General features: G+C 34.0%; 1 protein-coding gene across 2 annotated transcripts in view; it reads left to right on the top strand.

The window, feature by feature from the left end:
• Positions 1 to 21,681, top strand: part of Grb14 (growth factor receptor bound protein 14) — a 113,260-nt gene that overhangs the window by 24,447 nt on the left and 67,132 nt on the right. The gene's annotated exons all lie outside the window — the stretch shown is intronic.

Here is a 21,681-nt window from a genome sequence, read left to right as displayed (position 1 = left end):
GGGTAAGTTAAAATGTGTAGAAAATATTTATGCTAAAGAATATAGGCTTATGGTTGCTTATAAAGAAATTTAAAAATAAATTGATTGCTTCTTCCTGATCTTCATTATGGCTACTTCAAGAAACATCTTGGAGATTGTCAAATTATGGATGAGTCCAGAGATTTCTTATTATTACCTAATAAGCATTATTTAAAAGTCCTTGAGTAAATAATTACAAGTCCTATACTTAACATGAAAATATACAGAGGAAAGCACACCTCCTGGAGGAACCTTCGACAGTTAGCTGTCCACATGGCTCTGATACTCATTAGCTGGTTAGTTATCAAGAAAGTCAGTGGACACTTCACATGTTTCTTCATTGCAAAATATACATGATTCCCACTTTGCTCATGTGGTACCCTGAAGATTAAATGTAACATTGGACACATGGATGCATGAAATTATTTTGTATCAAAATAATCTGTGATTACACAAGTCCAGACTTAAAATGAAGTCTTTTGTCTTCCAGATAGAATTATTGCCAGAAAATAATTCTATCAGTTCAGATAGTCCAGATGATTTACTCTTTTTTTTCCTTTTAAGAGTGCTTTGATCAATATACATTTGCTGTGTTGTGTGTCAGCATAAGTTAGAAACTTTTCTTATTAGACTGTAAACACAAGATATTTTAGGTATTATCTAATGACTTCCTATTACTGTAACTGAAAAGTTCTTTTGACAGCCTGTCTTCCCCACTTCCCCTACTAACAGCAAGTCAATCACAATATTTTGTAATTCCATTAATATGACTATGCAAATATCATTCACCGCTACATAATATATTATGATTATATTTCCTTTATTCTGAAACCTGTTTTTCCTGAGGTTAATAATTGCCCTGTTTTATTTGCTGCATTTTCTTCGGTCCTTTGATCAAATCTTTACACCCCTCCCAAGAAACTGGCTGAACATTCTTAATATAGCTTTCCAGGTGGCAGCTGTGCGGGGAGTCTGTGGGTGCCTCTCCTCTCCTGGCATTGCTCTTGAAATTGTCTGGAGGGGTCTCTCTTCAGGACTGCCACCATGCTGTTCTTACCTTGGAATTGTTTGCTTTTTTCTGGGAATTCCTTTTTGCCTCTCAGTGTATTGAATACCCTGCTTCCTGGGTGTTATGCTTTCTTTCTCTTTTGAGGTGTACCTTGCTAGGGAATCATGAGTAATGTTTTTGAGTCTTTACCAGCCTGAAAATGCCTTGATATAAAGCTAACAGTTCAGTAGTAGTCTTGCTAAATATAGTTTTAGTCATTTTCACTCTTTTGAAGGCATTTCTTTATTGTTATTTATTTACATACTGTTGTTTTTAAAGAGTTCCCTTTTTGAGTTCTATTTTTGTTTTTTTGTTTTCTCTCTGAAAGTTTCTAGGGTCATCTCTTTATCACTGATGTTCTGGAGTTTCATTTGTCTTGGGTGGAACTTGAAAAAAATAATTTTGCAGGGCACTGTGTAAACCCTTTAATCTGGAGACTAATCCTGATTTTTCTTTTTCTTATATTATTTCTGTGGTATGTTCCTACTTTCAATTTTTTCTTCTCTAATTTGAAATCCTATGAATCAGATGTCGAGCTTCTTGAATTGATCTAACTTTTTAAAAATAATTTATTCTCTTTCAACTTTTTTTTTGTCTTTTTCTTCTACTTTCTGGATAATATCCTTAATTTATGTTTGCATTTTGAAGTAACATTTTTGTTTCAGTAACTATATCTTTAAAAGTTAAGGAAAATACTTTTTTCATACTTTCTTATTTCTAAATGTTACATTTTATTTTTATAATATTTTGATGTTGTCCCTGCCAACTCTTTCAGGAGATTATTTATGGTTTTTTGAAGTTATCTTTTTTTCCATTCATTGTGTCTTTTTTTTTTTTCTGTTAATTTGCTGTGCTCCCTTACTTCTCTGATAGAGATTCTCTTCAGATATGTTGACTTTTGGCTACAGATTCATATTTTAAAATGAGTTCATGAAACAGTGACTGAAAGCTCTGTTTGTTGGCTAGTAACTTTCATGGTAGAGCAGTATAAAGCAAACTTCCAACATGACTATATCCCTAATGCTTTTCTCTGAGCTGTTTAGTTCTTCCACACATAGATCCACTGATCCTTTGTTTGGGAGTGTACTCCTAGGAACTGCAGTGTGGGAGCTAGTTGAAGACAGAGTGCATGGCGGGTGGATGTCTTGTAATTTGGGATACAGGTTTCACCCCCAGCCTTTTCTGAACCCTTTTCAGCTATACTTTTCTTACAGTTCTCTCTCTCTCTCCATTGGGTGGTGGTAGAGATGGTGGCCTAACTCTGCAAGATGTGACAGGGACATGGGAGTATGAAGACTCAATTAGACAGATTCTCAGGCTCACACCTTGCCTGCTTTATAATTCATAATTGCTTCTCTTGCTTTTGTTCTCAGTCTTGACCTCCTCCATTTCCCTAAGAATTTACCATTGTTCCCGGTAAAATTTCACATATTAAAGATCATGGTTACATTAGCTTACTGGTCTCTTTGTAGATGGAATTAGTGTCTTGTTTTTTGTTCTTGTTTTAGGTGACTTTGAAAAGAGGAAGAGAAATGACATTGTTCTGCTATTTTGAAAATTTAAGTCCAGTGGAAACATATGTATTTGTTTATTTTGCCATTAATAAGAAATTTCCGTGTTTAAAAATATCCAAATGCTGGCATTGTCCAGAAAAATTTAACAGTTTTATTTATAATTATTATAAAGTTGAACTGGTGAAACTTGTTTGCTAAAAACATTTTGACTTGCATTTTACTTCTTTATATTCCCACATTTATATTAAAATTTATACACAAATCAAAATGTAAAAATAGCTAATACTTGATTTCTTTTCATTATTTTTCCACTCACAGTCATATACCTAGGTACCTTTTGACGCCATGGGGGGAAAAATGTCTTAACATTCAAAACTATCAATAACAAAAAGAAGAGAAAATAATTTTTTTTTTGTTTTGAGAATGAAATGTTTACCATCATAGTGGATTCTTAAGCAAGTTCTCCACATATGCAGTGTGCTAGTTGGATGTCTTTTTGGCATAATTGTCACACATTTGGTATGGATAACACACAGGTTAGTGTCTTCAAAAAGGTCAACCATGTCATTGGCAAATAGGAACAGTTTGTGCTCTACTTTTCCTGTTTGTATCCCTTAAATTTCTTTCTTTTGTCTAATTTCTCTGACTAGAGTTTCAAGGACTGTGTTAAATAGAAGTGGTGAAAGAAGGCATCTGTGTCTGCTTCCAGTTTTTAGAGGGAATGCTTTCAGGGTTTTTTCTATTCAGAATAATATTGGTCTTGGGTTTAACATATATAGCTTTTAAAATATTGAGGTATGTTTCTACTATCCATAGTTTTTCTAGTGTTATGAATGAGTATGGATGCTATATTTTATCAAATGATTTTTCTGCAAAATCTCTACCAGAAAACTTCTAGAACTCATAAATGTACTCAGCAAAATAAGAGAATATAAAATTAACACCCATAAGTCAATTGCATTTCTATTCACCAATGATGAATCAGCTGAAAGAGAAATTAGGAAAACAATCCCATTCATTCACAATAGCCTAAAAAAGAAAACAAAAACAAAAAACAATAAAGAAAGAAGGAAACCTGGGAATCAATCTAAGAGGTGAAAGACCTCTACAAGAAAACTACAAAATACTAAAGAAAGAAATTGAAGCAGACCTTAGAAAATAGAAAGATGTCCCATGTCTGTGGAAAAGCAGAATTAATATTGTCAAAATGACCATACTACCAAAAGCACTGTATAGATTTAATGTAATTCTTGTTAAAATTCCAATGACATTCTTCATAGAAATAGAAAAGGCAAACATGAAATTCATCTGGAAAAATAAGAGGCCCAGAATAGCCAAAGCAATCCTTAGTGAGAAAAGTGAAGCAGGAAGCATCAAAATACCAAACCTTAAATTCTACTACAGAACTATAGTAACAAAAATGGCATCATATTGGCACAAAACCAGACATGAAGCCCAATGGAACAGACAAGAAGACACAGAGGAAATCCACATAAATGCAGTTATCTCATAAGAAGCAAAGGCACCATAAACATACATAGGAGAAAAGATAGCCTGTTCAACAAATGGTGCTAGGAAAACTGGAAATCCATATGTAGCAGAATGAAAGTTAACTCCTTTCTGTCACCTGCACAAAACTCAACTCAAAGGGGATTAAGGACTTAGGCATTATACCAGAGACTCTGTGCCTACTTAAAAAAAAAAAAAAAAAAAAAAAAAAAAAAAAAAAAACCAAGGCCCAACTCTTCAACATATCAGCTTAGGAACTGTCCTCAACAAAGGGCAAGAAGTAAAAATCAAGAATCCATAAATGGGATGCTATGAAAGGAAACAATCAAGAGCCAGAAGAGAAAGCCTACAGAATGGGAGAAAATCTTTGGAATCTGCACCTCAGATAGAGCATTAATCTCCCAAATATATAACAATCTCAAAAAACTTTACAAAAAACCCAAATAACCTAGTCAGTAAATGGGCAAAGGAACTTAACAGACACTTCAACAGAAGAAGAAATATGAATGGTCAACAAATATATGAAAAAATGTTCAATATCTCTAACAATTAGAGAAATGCAAATTAAAACTACACTGAGATTTCATCTCACTCCAGTCAGAATGGCAATTATCAAGAATACAAGCAACAGTAAATGTTGGTGAGGATGTTGGGGAAAAAGATACACTCATACACTGCTGGAGGCACTGCAAATTGGTGCAACCACTGTGGAAAGCAGTATGAAGATTCCTCAGAATACTTGAAATGGAACCAACATTTGACCCAACTCAATTTATATCCAAAGGTCTTAAAATCAGCATACTACAGTGACACAGCCACATCAATGTTTATAGCAGCTCAACTCAGAATAGCTAAGCTATGGAACTAATGTAGGTGCTCTTCAACAGATGAATGGATAAGGAAAATGTGGTATATATATACACAATGAAATTTTACTCAGCTGTAAAAAAGAGTGACTTTATAACATTTTCTGGTAAATGGATGCAACCAGAGGGAGACTCTCAGGCTGAGTGAAATAAGCTAATCTCAAAAAACTAGAGATCTAAAGTTTGTTCTGATATGTGGATGCTAACACACATCAGGGGTAGGAGGGCAAGAATAGACGTTCATTGAATTAAACAAAGAGGAATTAAAGGAAGGGAGGGGCGATAGAAAAGACGAGACAGTGGATTGAATCTAACATAACTTTCCTATTTATGTATATGAATGCACCAAAGTGAATCTCCACATCATGTACAGCCACAAGAGTGGGATCCTACTCAGAATAAGATATACTCTATGTTTGTATAAATATGTCAAAATAGACTTTACTGTTATGTGTAACTAAAAAGAACAAATCAAAAAATAAAGTTGCATTTCCCCTCCACCAAAAATAAATAAAGGCCAACCAGAAAAGCCTCAGTTGCTGCCTGTGAATCACCAACAGCTGAGCTCTGGAAGCACAGATCTGTTCTGAAGTCTTGAGCAGTTTCGCATCAGATGTTAGAAGGAGAGTTTGTGAATCACAAATTCAGTGGATTTCTAATAACATCTGATTTCACCAAATGCTAATACTAGGCCTGTAATAATGAGCTTTCTTTACCCCTCCAGTAGAGGGCGCTCCTTGAAAGAAGCTTTTGTAGCCAGTTGTTTCCTAGGTGCTTTGCTTCATTGGATTTGCAAGCATTCTGCTTTCTAGGAGCCACAGTAGGAAGACCTTAGTTACTCCAGTCTCCTCCTGCACAGGGGCTAGTGGCAGTGCTGGCATTGGAGAGTGACTATAAGCAGTGTCTGTGAACACTTATTTTAGTTTTAAATTTACTTTTTTAATAGGTAAAAAAATAAAGTTTGTAGAATCAAAAACATAAAAATTACTCTTTGAAAGGCTTCACTCCCATTCTTATGCATCTTCCCATGATACCTCCCTGGGTCTAGGTAGGGACTCACTAATGACCTTTTATTCATCCCCATGTATTATATAACTATTAATAGCTATAAGCATATATCTCTTTGTCTCTTAACAATTTCTCAATATCCTTATATAATAGCACTTTAAAAAATACAGACCATTTACAGTAATCCTCCCTTACCTGAGGTTTTGCTTTCTATAGTTTCAGTTACTTGAGTCAGTTTTGACCTAAAAATATTAAATAAAAATTCCAGAAATAGACAGTTCATTAGTTTTAAAGTGCATACCGTGCTAAGTGGCATGATGAAAATCTCACTTTCTAGCTTGGGATGCGAATCATCCCTTTGACCAGTGTATCCACACTGTATATATTGCCTGCCCCATTAGCCATTTAACAACCTTTCAATTGTCATGTTGACTGTCTAGGTAACAATTCAAGTAACCTTTATGCAGTAGCCTAATTCTACCTAGCAGTGCCTATGTCATGCACTTTATCTTATCACACAGGTTATATCAACTCTTATCACTGCAAGAAAAAGAAAACTACAGCACAATAAAACATTTGCTTGAGATACCATATTTATGTAGCTTTTATTGTAGTTTGTTATTACTGTTCTGTTTTATTATTAGTTATTGTTAATTTCTTACTCATCCCATTTATAAATTAAACTTTATCATATATTTACATGTGTAGAAAAAATAGGATATATAGAGTTCAGTACTACACGCAGTTACAGGCATACACTGGGAGTTTGATAAAGGGGGACTACTGTATAAATTAAAATTATTTGCATTAATTATAATTAGGATTTTTTTTTGCACTTGCAATCACATATTTATTAAACACAAGGCTTATCATGGGGGAATTAAAAAGATTGAGGAATAAAAGATCAAAGAGGTAAGGATATGGAGACATAGTAGAGATGCAGAGAGGGAAGCATAGCAACTCTGAAAAGAAAGAAGCACTGAGGTAGATACTTACATCAGTGTTCATAAGTTAAGGACTATTTCCGTATGTGGAAAAAATTGTCTATATAGCACCATGTTCTTCTATAATCAAAGCATATACAAAGTGAACAAAGAGAGCTGGTCTTTGTTCCCTGTTACTCTGGGAGTCTCAGCAGACACTTCTCAAATGGCCCAGAGACTATCTATAATCTATTGATCTCAGTGAGACCTTTGGGACCCAATCCTGTTCAAGCCGCCTCTGAGCTGAAGGCCCTATCTCCTGGGCATCACAGACTTGAGTTGCCAGTCATATCTGGTATCAGCCAGTACTCATATTGTGTTCATGTAGCCTCTGTCCATGTGGGGTTTTCATTCACGTGCATAGCAGCCAGCTCACAATATGAAAAACTAAAAGAGGAATTGGACCATGATTCAGTGACAGTATATAAATGGGTGCACATGTGCTCTCTCTCTCTTTCTCTCTCTCTCTCTCTCTCTCTCTCTCTCTCTCTCTCTCTCTCTCTCTCTCTCTCTCCTTTCTTACTGTTGTCTGAGAATTGCAAAATAACAGGACAATGATGTTAGTTGCTGTTGGACCTGAGTAGAATAGCCTTTTTCCTTGACCTTTTTTTATTCATTATTTTATTTATTTTTGGATATGGGATGTCTCATCCTATTGCCCAGACTAGACTTGCACTTATAGTCCTTAAGCCTCAGTCTCTCAAATAGCTGGGCACATGCCACCACTCCTGGCTGATCACTTTTATTCAAGATTATAAGGAACACTAAGGAACCTTAAGACTGAGCCTCAGAATGAGGTGTGATTAGTTAGGGGAATGTGAGGGTAATGGTGATTTTTCTTTTTTGGTTTTGAAGCTTTTAAAGACTTTTGTCACTGAGTGGGTAATTTCAATGCAATGTTTCAGTCAAAATCCCTTACTGAACAGGCTGGGATGGAAGGTATCTTGATGAGAAGATGACAGTGGAAATAAATGCTATGTCATCTTTCCATGTGCTCTTTTCTCCATTCCTACTCTTACAAAGACTTTACATTCTACATAGAAGTTTGTGTGGGCTAAGCATTTTTAACTGCCAATTTATCTGTTTAGCTTCTGGGTTTGGGAAAAACTCTTAGGTAAATACACAGACAGAAATTTCTGTGTATTATTATCTCCAACAAGCTTAATATTAGAACTGAAAGCAGTTTCTTGAGGCTGATAGAAATTCATCAGATTGAATAATTTTGCTGTATTATAAACCACATAATTGATAATGGATTACAGCCAAATATTGGCATATTATATACACATGTGATTTAACTGTTTTCAAAATAAAGCAAGTCCTGCTTTGCAAATATGAGTTAGAATATTGGGACCAGTGCAGTTGTATGTGCAGACCACTTTGAATCAAAATAATGGAGTTAATATTTTCTGTTTATTCAATGAAGAACATGATTGAGTCTTGTTTGTGAAACTTTAAAAAATGTAAAATCACTTTTTACAAAGCACTGTTGAATTAGTTTCAGCCATAGGAAAGTGGAAATAATTCTGTAGAGGACACAGGTTTTGTGTTGTAGGATTCATTTGGTGTCAAGGCACTTGCTATGTGCTGTATATAGAGCATAATTGAATGTCAGTTTGTGCTAGTTTAAAATCTAAATAATGATTTTTATCTCCAAACTGTTGGGTTTTCTTCGTCTGAGTGAGGCTTAAGGTCATCTTATTAATTTACTTGTTTCATATCAGTATTGATACATCCAAATAAACATGGTCTCATTCAAGGTAGTCACTGGGAAATGATTCTAATGATTATGTTACTACTCAGAGTTTTGGAATAACTATTTTTGTTTTTAGAGATTAATAATAATACTTAAAGCATTCCCACTGGTGACTGATCTTAATTCCTTGAGATTTTCTGCTTTTGAGAGAAAGTAAAAAACTGTTTAAAGCCAATTCTAGGGAATGAGCACTTGACTGGGGAATATATGACAAAGATAATGAGACCTGAGTTTCTTGAATGACCTGAATACCTTGGTTTTCTCAAGTAAGAGTATAAAAATTGCTTGTGTGGGGGCAATATTATGGGCTTAATATTTGGTGCCTCCTAAGTTCATGTTGAAATTCTATGTCCCAATGTGGTGGTAGCAGGAGATGAAGCCTTTGGGAAGTAATTAGGTCATAAGCAAGGAACCCTCACGACTGATTTGTGCCCTCATAAAAGGGACTCAGAGAGCTAGTTAGCAAGCTTTCTGCCTCCTGAGGACACAGTGATTAGCTGTGTGGAACCCATATTAGGCCCTTGTCAGAACCTGACCATGCTGTCCTCCTGAGTTTGGTCTCTCAGTCTACAGAACTATGAGAAATGACTTTTCATTGTTTCTAACTACCCAGCCTGTAGGTAATAGCAGTTCAAACTGATTAGGACAGGAATATTTGTAGAATAATGATTTAAGATGTCTAAAACTTTTTCTGTAGAACCACATGGATAGTATTTTTCCAAAGCTTAAAGTATTATAGTTGTGATTTGAACTAAATACATCCTAGTAAAATGGTTTCCTATAAGCAAAAATATAACTAAAAACATTTATAAATAGCAGTTGATTACTAATCTTATATTTTAACACTTATAAAATGTAAATGTACACATTGACCACAGGAGACTTCCATGTACTGTGGTGTATACATTCAACATACAAAAACTATAATTCTATCTCATCAAATTTGACTTGCAACTAATATGCCAGATTTATAGTAACAACTATTACTGTAAATGAATGTTATCCAAAAGAAATTTCTGGAATGGTTTTTCTGAATTAGGAATTCTAATAAAGTTTTCTTGGAAGTTTAAACAGAAGCCATCTTTTCTTAAAATAACCTTCCATGCAGCCAGCTGAGCAATCAAAATTTATTGCTTTGATTTTTAGAACCATTTAACTAAAAATAGCTTGCAGTTTCTCCCCACTTATGCCAGAAGGTAATGGTCTTCCCTTTGTTAATAAACTATCAAATGGATAAAGATGCCTGAAAATTTTAAAAAAAATATAGGTTTATTTTAAACAACTTGGAATGAAGCGGCACATGATGAAATCTACCCAAATAACTTCTGTGACAGTCACTTCTGAAGGATTTCACGCATCTGCTGCACTCATATGTTCTAGTATATTTGTTAAATCACTATCATTATCACATAGTCACACCTCATCAATAGTTGAACTTGAGGTCAAAAAATACATAATCTCCCACAACTACAGTTAAGAATACTTTTTCTCTCCACCTACATACAACTCTATAATGATGTCCACATTTGCGTTTTCAAAGTTTCTGCTGTGACCACTGGCAGAAACAGCAGAGCAGACCAGATGGTCTGTTGATTTGAGTACAGAAATTCTTTGGCCCTTGTTTAATTCAGTAGTTCTAGTCAATCTGCTCAGGAGAGTCTAATGAGAGAACATAAGGATGCTGCTGTTAAGATGAGGTACATTGGCAACATTTATGCATTTCTTGTCCACCCTTGGCTGGGCATTGCTGTTAGTTTTCTTTTCTTTATGAAACCATTAAATGAACCACTGAAGTAATCAGGTATTTTTCCATGTGGCATAATGTTTTAAAGAGGTGGCTACAGGTTTAAATCCTGTTACCTATAAAGAGTTTAACAAAAGTGGGAACACAGATTTACCTGTTAACAATAGATCAGAGGTTGACTTTTCCATTTGGCTTAAGTATTTTGATGATCTGATGTGGAAGGACAGGAATGAGTGGGTTGGAAGGCCTAAAGGAGTGTAGGGATTCTCTTCCGAATTGGAGTTTTACTTCAGAAGTTGCCATTACAAACACAACCTTTGGAAAGGTCCTTCTGTGCTCCACTAGTATGTGGACTGCAGGGGCTCCTCCCATCCCCCATGTAATATTTTTACTTCTGTAAGAAAAGTTGTATACCTAGGCAATTTTTCTTTCCCATTGGTCCCTATATCTAGATGAACATTGCTTAGGAAGGTCATCTTAAATGTCAGTTTCTAATTGGTAAGGTTAATAGACTCTGGGGAAAATAAAAATGAGTGAAGACCTTTGTCTTGAACTTCTTATTGGATTTAAACTAATTGATTAACTGAACCCCTCCTTCCCTCTTTTCCTTTATTGGCAATAATGTTGTTAGTCTGCGGTATGAGATTTGACAGATATAAGCAATATAACATTATGTCAATATCTATATTAAAGATAATTCCCTTTATTAAAGACAATTACTATAGAGACACTGCAGTTAAATATGTTTGGGGAATACAGCTTTCCAATCAAGGGATTTAAAAAAAATGTATATTAGCTCAAGGACACCTCTCTTATGCAGAGAAACTATCCTGGACAGAGTAATCTACCCGAGATAGTAAGTGCCTGGCACAGGATCTGAAGTAGGGTGTTCATTAGTGATTGGGTCTTTTTTTTTCCCCAAAGAATGTCACTTGCCCTTCACTTTTGTTTAATTATTTGGCTTGACATCGAATTCTAGGCTCAAAATAATTTTACTCATAGAACTTTGAAGATATGAGTTTATTGTCATCCAGTGTCCAGTTTTGCAGGTTAAAAGTTTGTAATCTGATTCCTGTTTGTTTTGTTTATTAGTTTTCAATATTCTCTTTGGAAGATCTGCAGTTTTTCTCTTGTTGGTATTATGGTAGTTTATTACAATATGTTAAAAATTGTCTTATAAAAACTATTCCTGCTTTGTACTTGGTAGGCTCATTTAATCTCAAACCTACATTATTTTTTATTCAGCTAAGAGAACATTATGTGTTTCATTATTTTCTCTCTTCTGTTTTCCCCTTCTGGGTTCAAATTTTGCCAAGCATTATGTCAGCCTTGTGGTTTTAAGCAAGTTAACCTCTAACATCTTTGATCATCAATTGCATTATTATAAAGTGGAAATTATAACCCCAGGGAGGCCAGTACCCAATATGGTAATTATTTTCTCTCCTTCAGAAGTCTTGCTTCTGTAAGCTTATCATTTTGATCAAAGCACTGAATCTAAATATAGACTTCTGGCTCTTAAAGTGATGGCTAGGCTGTTTTTAGCATGAAGGTTATTGAACAAGACTCTGGTCTTCCCCAAGGTAGCACTGGCTCATTTTTGAAAGCTTCTTTGGATATTGTAGCCTGTGTGTTAAATGTCAAATATAGAGGTCAGCATCTAGAAATGGGTCAAACAAAGTATACATGGAAATGGAGGTAGAATATTACACAAAAGGGTGACTCTTAGAGTTTGCTTTAAGGTAGAGTCTATCAAAGAAAACAGTGGCATCTATAAGATTTCTATGTGGCTTCATCTGATGAATGGCTTCCAAGTTAATCTTTCCAGAAAAGATTCTGGTCAGGTCACACTGCTTTTAAAAATCTTAAGTGGCTCTCCATTGGTTACAAGGTTAATATCAGATTTCTCAGCTCACTCGTCAAGTTGTTCAAAAGATTAGCTCCAATTAAACTTTCCTACTTTGTATCCCCTTCTCTACATACTCCTTCAGTCTAATCCAAATATATTATTCTGTTTCTCAGATCTATCTTACACTGTTGCTTTAGATTGGAATTTTCCCCACCTCCCATTTCTAACAGTAAAATTCTTCTAATTCTTCTAAAATTCTCCTGAAATTATGCTTGATCTTCTCTTACATATTAGAAGGCCCAACATTCTTCTAAGGCCCATCTCCATGGCCTCTTCTTTTACAAAGCCTTTGCCAATCTCTGTCACTCCATATTCTACTTCTCTTTATGCCCCAAAGCACATGATTTGTGCATTTCTTATAGTAACTAACCTAACCCATTTAAGTGACATTAGGCAGGACTGGTGTCACACTCTTCTGTGATCTCCAAGACCCAGTAGTACCTCTTGTGTAAGCTGTACTCAGTGAATGTGGTTGAATGAATGAAGAACAGGACACATTGCAGCCATTTTTTAATGAAGCTGACTGGTAATCAAATTTACTTTGTTGACCCTTGACTTTAAAGATTTTTTTTATTATCTATATGTCATTTCTTGATATTTCTTGTTTTCAGCTTTGATGGGGTATAATTAACAAAAATTGTGTACACTGAAGATGTACAACATGATGTTTTTGTAAGTATTTATTGTGACATATTTGTTACAACATCATGTCACATAGTTATTATTTTTGTGTATGATAGGAACCCATAAAACCTCCTCTCAGCAGATTTTAAGCATTGATTTTTATGAATAGCTATGAGGGCTTGCTAATGATATAGGATTACTGCCAGATTTGGGGGAAATATTTGCTCAGCTTTCAGTCCTTTTCCTCTCAAGCATTTATATGAAAAGAAAAAAGACAATCAACTGTAATGCTGCCTGTGACTGAAAATATTGTGCATTTTAATGAAATTTCTTATGCCATCAAACTTGTTATTCCTTTGGAAATAATTTCAAAATAAACTGACATCACTCAGTATCAGTGGTAATAAATCTGAGGGTCAAGATCTGTTTCACAGTGTGTTATCTATTCTACTTCTTTCCCACTGATGAAATGGAAGATATTGAAAGTAGTAGAATTCCTGGTTAGGAAATGTGTAGCTTGTATAAAGGCACTGGAAGTTTCTTGATAGGTATGAAGAAGACTAGGGCAAGACATTGCATGGAGGTTCATTATGTGTAAGAGAAGAGCCATCATAATTTTTTGTCTTCAGTCAGCAGGATGACATTGATTTGTAGCCAGTCATCATATTCCTTTTTATTTTTGCGATGATGATGACATTTAAGAGAGTGGTACTTAAGCCCTCCATCTGAAAAGAAGTTTTAAATTGTAGGGACTTGATGCCAGTCAGCTGTCTGTTAAATATACAAATATGTTCCTTTTTTTTTTTTTCAGGAAACGAATGTCTTTTCAAGTTTAGATTAATTATTTTTCCCTTTGTAAATGGAAAAAAAAATCTTAAAGATCATTTCATATAAAAACCTCATTTTGAGTATATAGGACCTGGGATCAAACGGAATCTTCCCAAGTTAATGCTAACAATAGTAACAACAACAGTAATATGATACTAGCAGTTGGTTTAAAAAGAAAAAAAAAAAGGTGTTTTAGTTGAAGGGAAATTTTAGTGTTTTCTGTGTTACGCTTTGTTTTTAAATTGGGAAGCTTGCATATGTTTAAATGCCAGTGCAGGGAATCTTACTGAGAAAAGGTTAAATATCCAGTAGAGAGAAGACCTCCTAAAGTGAAGTCTCCAAGAAGCTGGGAAAGAAAAGGGGATGTATTGGTTTCTATTGCTGCTGTAACAAATTACAGTAAATTTAGTGGCTTAAAACAACACATTTTTCTTTAATCATACAGTTTTGAAGGCCAGAAATGGATGTTTGTAATTACATTGAGCCTGCTTGAAAAATTCTGGATAATCTTCCCTTATCAAAATTCTTAACTTAATTATACCTGCAGAGATCCCAGGGAAGATAACATATTCACAGCTTCCAGGGCAAAGACAAAGGGTGGGGGTGTTAGTCAGCCTGATACAAGGACCAAACACAATTGTTCTAGTGTTTAATCACCACCCTCCCCCCACTCCCCCCCCCCCACCATCATCATGGCAGGAGGGCATGGTATAGGAAAGCAGCTCAAAATATGGCAACCAGAAAGCAGAGAAAGCTTCACTCACCAGGAACAAAATTTAAACCCCAGAGGCACACCTCTATTGACCTACTTCCTCCAGCCACACCCTGCCTGTAGGCAGTTACCACACAGTAATCCATTCAAATGATTAATCCATCAAGTGGATTAATTTGGTGATCATATTACAGCTCTCATATTCTAATCATTTCTCCTCAGAACATTCCTCCATCATCTCACACATCCAAATCCTAACAGTCCTAGAGGGAAGAAGGAAATTCTTTCTAATTTAACTGGTAAGAAGCAAGGTGGAAGACACACAAAATAGGATGGCAGTATGTCTGGTAGTGCAAACAAAATGTTTTTCCTATTTCCTCTTTATAAAATAGAGTTTGCTTCAGTTTCTTGAAGAATTAGGCACAGCTAGGGGATTCACAGGAGAAAAAGCACACCTTCATCTAGCCAATGGAAGAGCTGCCATGGGACAAGAATCCAGTGGTTACAGTGTTCAATGATATTCAACACAAGGCCTTACTTAACCTTTCTGTTACTGGAAGTTTTCAAGGCATGTCAAATGACCACTTGACAGAGTTTTACAAAGTACACAGTTTAGAAAGTAACTAGGTACACAGTTACATAAGAGGACCTTAGAAACAATTCTCATATTTGTTGATTACATAAATGCTGCTTTCCTACATAAAAATATATTTTTTTTTAAAATGAGTACTATAGAACATATTAAATGCCAATACTGTAGGTAATTGTTCAGGAGCAAAGAATACAGTGAGAATTCCTAAGAGGTCATTGTGGATCGTTTAGCAGAATGAGATCATGGAACTATGCTTTTTTTTTTTTTTTTTTTTTTTAAGTATTCACCATTTAACTTGAGTGACCTTAAGACTTTTTAAAGTTTAGTTTTACCATGAATAATAAATGACATAAAAATGAAAATAGATACATTAAAATTAGCCACATCATAATCATATCTTTTTTCAATCTCATTTTTCCCCCTAGGGATCAAGATTGTTAAAAATTTGGTATGGATTCTACTAGCCCTTTTTCTATGGGCTTATCTATACTTTTGTGTATATGTAAAAATTCACAGTGTTTTGTTTGATTTTATACAAATGATGTAATACTTAATAACTATTCAAAAAATTTTATGTAATAATACATTTGGCACTCTTTTTTGTTAGTTTATCCTTAGTTCTCTCAATTGTCACCTAATATCTCATAGTTGGAATGCTTACATTTTATTGACATGTGCCCATTTTAATATATTAGTTGTTGCTAATTTTTTTCTTGTAAGCAATGATATGGTGAACATTATTTATTCCAGATACCTTTCTAAATATGATCGTTGGTGAGTCAAGAAGAAAATTAGAAAAGGAGTGAGAATATGAAAGGGCAGGGTCTCTCAAGATACACATAGTTGCTGCTAAATTTCCTTCCATAATGTCTGTTATATCCTTTTTATCAGTTTTGAAGAATTCCACTGTCACTTGGCACTTGGACCAGCATTTAACATTATCATCATTTAACTTTTGTCCCAACTAGTAAAGATGCCGAATAATTAACATGCTTTTCTCTTGTTACTAGTGAGGTTATCTTTTCAAGAGAATGTGTTCAGTGGTATATTGTGTTTGTGTGTGTGTGTGTGTGTGTGTGTGAGAGAGAGAGAGAGAGAGAGAGAGAGAGAGAGAGAGAGAATGAAATTGATTGATTTGTTTATTGTCCATTCATTTTCCTTTTAGGTTAATTATTTTCTGCACATTTTTAAGAATGCTTGGATTTTCCGACTATTCTTTCTTTTCTCAATCTGCTTTGCATTTGAATTTTATGTTTGGGTTTTTAATGTTGTATACATTTAAATATTTATAAGTTAAGTTATAAGTTAAGTTTTTGATTTTTTAAATATATTTTAGATCTTAGGTAAAGTGTGTAAGAATTTTTCCACTACAAAATTATCAAAGAATGTTGAGTTATATCTTCTTACATGTTTATAAATTAACTTTTAGAAATTTCATTATAATTTTCAAATATTGGAGGCTATTTTTAGTGTATAGTGGTAGGTGAAAAGTCTGCAGCTTTAGCTTACTCAAATGGCTACAGTAAGACTTTTTGTAATGTTTTATCCTTTTTCCATTAATTTTCAGTCCAACTGTTGAGCTTTGTATGTACACACACACACACACACACACACACACACACACACTTTCCTTTACAACCATCACATAGCCAAGTCTGTCAGAAACTTTATTTTTAAAAATATAAAAATATTTTTATTGATTGATTTTACAAATTAAGTTGTATTTACCATGTGTAGGACAATGTTTTAAAGTATATATACAAGATGTACTGACAAAATATAGCTAATTGACACATGTATTCTTTCATATAACTATAGTTAGAATATGTTAGAACACTTTAAATCCATTCTATTAGCATTTGTCAAGAATACAATATACTAATTACTCTCACCATGTTGTGAGTAGAACTCTGACCTTTTATACCTATGAAATTACAATTTTTTTTGTCTTGGACCAGCGTTATACCTGCACCCCAACCATCAGCCTAGATCATTTTACTCTGTTCATCTGGAAGTTCACTTTTTCAGATTCTTCATGTGAGTAAGATGTAGCAGTCAATGATTCATTGTGTGTGCCTTACAGAACTTAATGTAAACTCCTGCATGTTCATCCATGTTGGTTTAAAAGACAAGCTTTTCTAGTTTTTTTTTTTAAATCAACAAGAATTCATTTGGAGAGGATGTGAGGTGAAGCAGAAGAGTGTGTATTCATTTCATGATTACATAAATGGGTACATTTTCATTAAACACAGAGAAAAGGCATATGCGAAAACAAGCCTTTCTGGGTCACATTCTTTAGTTTCTAAAGTTGGATTTTTTTAAAGAATTTTTTTTAAAGTTATAGATTAACACAGTATCTTCATTCCATTTATTTGTTTATTTATCTGCATGGTGCTGAGGATCAAACCCAGTGCCTCATACATACTAGGTGAGTGCTCTACCACTGAGCTACAACTCCAGCCCCTGGATCTTAATGTACTAATTGCTGATTGCTTTTTTTTGGGTGCATATTGATTGTACACAACAGATGGTTTCACTATTATACTTGAATACATCATAATTTGATCAGTTTCACTCCCCATTACCATCCTTTCCTTTCTCTACCCTGGTCCTCTTCCTCTTCCCTAATGATCTTACTTCTACATTCATTCTGTCCTTCTCACCACCCCCACAGCTTCCACATATAAACAGGATACTTGTCTTTCTGAGTCTGGCTTTTTTAACTTAATGTGATTATCTATAGTTCCATCCATTATCCTGCAAATTACATAATTTTGTTTTTCTTCATGACTGAATATTGCTCCTTGTGCAAATATAGTACATTTTCTTTATTCATCTGTGACAACTAGGATGATTACATAACTTGGATATTGTGAATTGTGCCATGTTGTACATGGATATGCTAGTATCTTTATAGTATGCTAACTTTAATTCTTGCCGCTAAAATACTGACAAGTGATTTAGCAGGATCATATAGTAGTTTAATTTTTAGTTTTTTTAGGAACCTCTGTACTCATTTCCATAGTGACTGTACTAATATATATCCCCAGCAAAAGTGTGTAAGAGTTCCTTTTACCCTGCATCCTTTCCAGCAGTAATTCTTTGTTTTCTTGATGATTGCCATTCTGACTGGGATGAAATGGAAATTCAATGTAGTTTTGATTTGCATTTCCCTAATGATTAAAGATTATGAATACTATTTCATATAATTGATGGACATTTGTACTTTTTATTTTTTAAAAATAGTTGTATTAGTGCATTGTAGTTATACAAGATATTGGGGTTCATTTTGACATATTATACATGTTTTTATTATTTGCTCCATTTCAAGTTCCCAGTAAATCTCTTTTCTTCCTCCTCCCCCTGTTTTTCCTCTTCTACTCTGTTGGAATATTTATTGATTTTTTTTAAATAGGTACTTTATTGATATTCGACTTAATAAAGGTCAAATTCACTGTGGCATATTCATATATGTACATGACATGATTTATTCAGTTTCATTCTGCAGTTCCTTCTTTTTCCTGTTCCTTCCCTCCCCCACTTAAAGCAATTAGTTGGATGACTACAGACTCTGTGTACTAAGCACATCTGGTAAGGAAATACTTTTCTTATTGACATTGCTAATCTAACTTTCTTGGTGATAATTTGACATTTTCTTTGCTTTGAAACAATTTGGTATTGAAATTATCCGTTTCTTAAGGCTATGTGAAATTTCTTTGTAAATTAAACTCTTTGGACTGTGTCACTTTTGAGGAAGGTATCTCTTTGACAATTTTCTCTGTATTTCTTCTATGGTAATTGGTGTCTTTGAATTTTCTGCTTTCTGGAGTGGATGTGTATAAATTATATTGTCATGGAGATATCCATTTCATCAGGTTTTATTTGCATAAAGTTGGGGGTTGTAGTTTCTTATGATTCTTTTAGCATCTTTTTTCTGGTTATTTTTTGTTTTGCATATTGGCATTTTCTCCCTTTTTAGGCCTCAGATTTGTTGCAGTATTTTCCTGTTTTATTCTTTTACCCAAAAAAGAAATCTGAGAGTTACTTATTAGTTTTATTATTTTTCTTTTTTTCCCCCTAAGTCTTAATTTCTGTTTCTACCCACATCAATATTTTTTGTTTTCTTCAAGTTTAATTTAGAGAAATTCTCTTAATTTTGGATGTTAATGGATTTATTTTCCTTGTTGTTTAATAGGTATGTGTTTAAGGTTGTGAATTATAGTCTTAGAACCTTTTTAGCCATATAAAATATGATACATAGTGTTTGCATTATACTTATTATTGCATAGATATTTTAGAATTTCTGTTTTCCTGACAGTTATTTGGGTCTTAAAATTTTCAGATGCTAGGAGCTTCTTAACTACAGATTTTCTTAGTGACTTTTCTTTAATTGCATTGTGTTTAGAAACTGTAGTAGCCTATAATCCTTTCACTACTAGAATTTACTGGGATTTTATTTTTCATTTCAAATGAGACCACATTTTTTTCCCTTCCTTAAGGCCGATTTCTTAAAGAGAAGGTTTATTTTATGATTTTACCTTACAGTTAAATATATATCCATTAAATATATTTTATTATGTCAACCTACTTATGTTTTTAGTATTTTTTAATCTACTTTTTTAATCCCTTTGTGATTCATGCTTTGAGAAGGTTGGATAATAATCTATGAATAACATATTACCATTTGAAACTCTTTATACCTGCTATAGAGTTTGCGTTACAAATGTGTATCATATAATACCTAGATATTCACATCATTATTTGATATGAATATCTGATATGATATGAATATGAGTGAATCACACTCAGCGTTGTAGTGTTTTCTTCTTTGCTTGTTTGGTTCTTTTTATCCCATGTTCAATATTGCCTGATGTAGGATCTGCCAGCCTCCCTCATTTCCTCCCTTCCTCTTTTCTTTCTTTCGTTTTTTCCTTCTTTCTTCTTCTCTTCTTTATTTCATGTCTTTCTTTGTCTATCCTTCTGTTCTCAAGATTCAACAGTCAGGTGATTGTAGAATGGAGTGGAATCTGCCTGTGATGCAACTGAAAGCGTGTTTCCTTTCAGTGGGTGAGTTTGATTCTAACAGTCTGAACAACATAAATTTGGTGCTAGTACTTTATTTTATATCACGTTCTCCAATTTATAGATTTTTTGAACAACATTTTACAAGGTGTTCTGCTTTCTTAGTTCTGTGTTTGCTTTCTTTTTATTAGAATAGTCTCTATTTCCATTTTAAACGTAGTAATTGTTGTAAGTGTAACTGTAGAAAAATCTTTAAGCTCCTTATTGCTTTAAAGATCATGCAGTTTTCCTCACTGATGATCCCTAATAAAACTAATATTTTTCTCTTCATTTATCCTTTTCTGCCAGCTGACTTTACCATTATAAGACAAATAATTTAAAATTCTTTTGTGATTTATCAGATTTAAATATCTTTGGTCTTAGTTACTAAGGGAGTCAGATTAATGCTATATATACTACAGAACATGTTCTTGCTTCTTTAGCTTTCCTATTTTTTTAGTAAATTTTGTCATTTCCATATTGTTATGGCTTAAATTACCTACATTTTAAAATAGCAACATAATTACACACTTGATTGGAATTTAGTGCCATAAGTAGTTTCAGTGTTTATGCCAGTCTTTCCACTCTTTGCTAGTATTTATTCCAGCCATTTCTTGGATGACTATAGTTTATCTTTTAGTAAATTTCTCAAGAAGACACCATGAGAACAAGATTTTAATTGTTCATATATTTTTGAACATTGTCTGTTGCCTTTACAATTAGTGAGTTTGGTTGGGTTTAAAAATCTAATCTATATTTTCTTCTTCCACAATTTCATGAACATTCCTCCATTCAGAAGAATAACTGGAAGGCAGTGGTGTCCACTGTTTTTGAATCCTGTTTTTGAATGTTGCTTTAGACAAATGCAAAAGAGACTGATTTCTGTTCTGCCCTATAAGTTACTAGAACTTTTTTGCCTTGCTGTTCAAAGAGTTCTAGTAACTTTAATAGGACAGGTCCTACTCTTGACAGTTTATCTGGGGAACTGTGAGACCTTTCAGTTGGTCTTTTATTGCAAAAGTTTTCTTCTGTTTTATCCTATATATATTTTTTTCTCCCAATGTTTTGTTTTTCTTTTGTGACTCCAGAGATGTGCACTTAGATCCTCTTTACTTGGTTTTAGATTTCTCAGTTTATGTCTAGAGGTTCTTAAATTTGAAATAGTTTTTCTTTTTGCTTCAGTTTCTTATTTCTTGCATCTATGCACCTCAGTTGGGATTTCTCTGTAGAATCCGGTGTATAGTGAATAATCTTTTGTGACTCTGCTTGCTGATGTTTCATTTTGTCATTTGTCTTCTATTTTAGCCATGTGGAACTCCTATTTGAGCCTTTTGCAGTATCTTTTTAGGACATCTCGGATTCCCTTGGCCTCTACATTCATATTGTCTTTCTATAAGGCACCCTATGATTTTTAGAGTGAGGTTTAAGGGGACAGGAGAGGGCTGGGGTCTTCCTGTCTTGACCTCTCTGCCCATCTTCTCTCCTGCAGGTCTCTCTCACATCCTGCCTCTC

This window comes from Ictidomys tridecemlineatus, chromosome 7, assembly GCF_052094955.1.
Source record: "Ictidomys tridecemlineatus isolate mIctTri1 chromosome 7, mIctTri1.hap1, whole genome shotgun sequence".
Classification (NCBI taxonomy): Eukaryota; Metazoa; Chordata; class Mammalia; order Rodentia; family Sciuridae; genus Ictidomys; species Ictidomys tridecemlineatus.
The sequence above is the reverse complement of the archived record's forward strand: the minus strand, read 5'-3'. Positions and strand labels throughout refer to the sequence as shown.